The 2,545-nt window shown below is 44.6% G+C and overlaps 1 pseudogene; it reads right to left on the bottom strand.

The window, feature by feature from the left end:
* Window positions 1–1,655: 1,655 nt before the first annotated feature.
* On the bottom strand, window positions 1,656–2,345 carry LOC118655737 (annotated as a pseudogene).
* Between the last annotated feature and the right edge of the window lie 200 nt (window positions 2,346–2,545).

The raw sequence follows: 2,545 nt of genomic DNA, 5'->3' as shown, positions 1-2,545 counted from the left end.
TAAAAAAAAGAAGGAACTCTTGCCTTTTGCAACAGCATGGATGGAACTGGGAAGCATTATGCTAAGTGAAATAAGCCAGTCAGAGAAAGATAAATATCACACGATCTCACTCATTTGTGGAATATAATGAATGACATAAACTGATGAACAAAAACAGATCCAGAGATAGAGAAGCATCGATCAGACCGTCTAACCTCAGAGGAAAGGTAGGGGAGGGTGGGGGTAAGGAGGAGAGATCAACTAAAGGACTTGTATGAATGCATATAAGCCTAACCAATGGACACAGACAACAGGGGGGTGAAGGCATGAGTGGGGAGTGGGGGGCAATTCGGGGATAAGGACACATATGAAATACCTTAATCAATAAAGAAATTTTTAAAAAAACCTATTTGAAGAAATAATGACAGAAAACTTCCCCTACCCGGTGAAAGAAGTAGACTTACAAGTCCAGAAAGTCCAGAGAGTCCCAAACAAGGGGAACTCAAAGAGGCCCACATCAAGACACATCATAATTAGAATGCCAAAGATTAAAGAAAGACAAAGAGAGAATCTTAAAAGTAAGAGAAAAGCAGTTAGTTACCTACAAGGGTGCACCCATACGACTGTCAGCTGATTTCTCAACAGAAATTTTGCAGGCCAGAAGGGAGTCACAATAAATATTCAAAGTGAGGAATAGCAAGGACTTATAACCAAGATTATTCTACCCAGAAAAGCTATCATTTAGAATTGAAGGTCAGATAAAGAGCTTCACGAACAATAAAAAGCTAAAGGAGTTCATCACCACTAAACCAGTATTACATGAAATATTGAAGAGTATTCTTTAAGAAGAGGAAGAGAAAAAGGAAGAAGGAGGAGGAGGAGGAAGAGGAGGAGGAGGAGGAGGAGGAGGAGGAGGAGGAGGAGACGGAGGAGAGAAAAAAACTAAAAAATATGAACAATACATATGTATCAACAATTGAATCTAAAAATCAAAATAAACGAACAAATAATCTAATGAATAACATTAATTGATGAGGAAATAAAACCAGAGGCTTGGAAACATGGAACAGGCTGACAAATCTCAGAGGTAAGGTGGCGGGTGGGGAAGAGATTAACCAAAGAACATATGAATATATGCATTACCTATGGACACAAACAATAGGGTGGTGAAGGCCTGGGGTGGGGTGGGAACCAGGTGGAGAGGGGTAATGGGGGGATAATGGGAACATCTGTAATATTCTCAACAATAAAGATTTTTAAAAAATAAAATGTTGTTATTTTTTATTTGCATGATTTTTGTTTGTTTGTTTCCACTGCATTTCTTATTAATATAAAAAAAGTTAAAAAGAAAAAAAATAATTTTCAGTTCTCCAATGGCTCTCACTCTCCCAATTGCCCAAGAAGCCACACCAAATACGTCTCCTGCTCAGCAGTCAGTGGCCAGGAGGAAGAGGACCCAGGAGGCAGTTGAGAGAGCAAAGATGGGGTCCTAAAGGTGAGTCTCTGGAGGCTGGATGAGCAGAAAGAGTGCACACTTCACCCCAGTGATGAAACACAATTCTGAACCCCAAATCGGGGAGGTGATGAATGGGGGAAGGTGATACTGACTGAGGGTGGTGGAACAGCTTCACTGTAGTCACAAGGGCTCCCTCCAGCTCCACTGGGAAGGCACAGTCTCACAGAGGAGGTCCATTAATGTGTGGGTGGTAGAAGGTACAGAGGTCCTCATATCGACAGAGGCCTTTTTTAGCAAAGTGTCAGCAGATTGGGCGGTTAGATTTGTCTTCCATAACCTGGGGTTCATCCTCGGGAAGGGCAGGTATTCTTGACAAGCGACCAGCTTTTGAGCCTTTGAGGGTGTCTCTGTTCCTTGTGAAAGCCTCCTTGGTGGGGACTACCTGGTCTGGCCCAGGAAAAGGAGGCTCAGCACTGACCCCCCACCAACCACAACCATGTGGGCAAGACCTGGGGCCTAAGCCTCCCCACATTGAGCCTCTGCCCTGGGGAGGAGGTGGGAGACTCAGCAGTGATGGAATCATCAGTCCCCTTGATCCTGGGCGGACCTCTGCAAAGAGAGTCTATTCTTCTGTGTCTGGCTCCTTTTGCTCAACATCATGTTTGTGAGATTCATCCAGGTTGCCTACAGCAGGAGTTTGCTTGTTTTCATTGCAGTGTAGTATCCTATTGAGTGCACACACACAACTTATTTATCCATTCTACTGATGGTGGACATCGGGGTGGGTTCCAGTTAGGGTTAACTTGTGGTCACCAGGCTTTCCATTGGCCATGTGGGGAGGGCCCAGAAGGCTGGGTGGTCCTGCAGGCCGCCCGCCGCCTTCATCCTCAGCCTCCTCCCACTCGGGCATATGGGGTGGCAGCTGAAGCTAAGTCTGTTTCTTCTGTTTCAGCCTCATGGTGGCAGTGATGGCTGCGGCGGCCGGGTGGCCTTTTTGCATGATTTTAGGGCAAATTTCTAATAGTAGCATTACACTACCAGCGAGTTGGTAGAATTAAACTGCATTAGCTATTACCAAATTCTCCCTGGGAAACATTGTATCAAATGAAT

This window comes from Myotis myotis, unplaced genomic scaffold (genome assembly GCF_014108235.1).
Source record: "Myotis myotis isolate mMyoMyo1 unplaced genomic scaffold, mMyoMyo1.p scaffold_m19_p_5, whole genome shotgun sequence".
NCBI lineage: Eukaryota > Metazoa > Chordata > Mammalia > Chiroptera > Vespertilionidae > Myotis > Myotis myotis.
The sequence above is the reverse complement of the archived record's forward strand: the minus strand, read 5'-3'. Positions and strand labels throughout refer to the sequence as shown.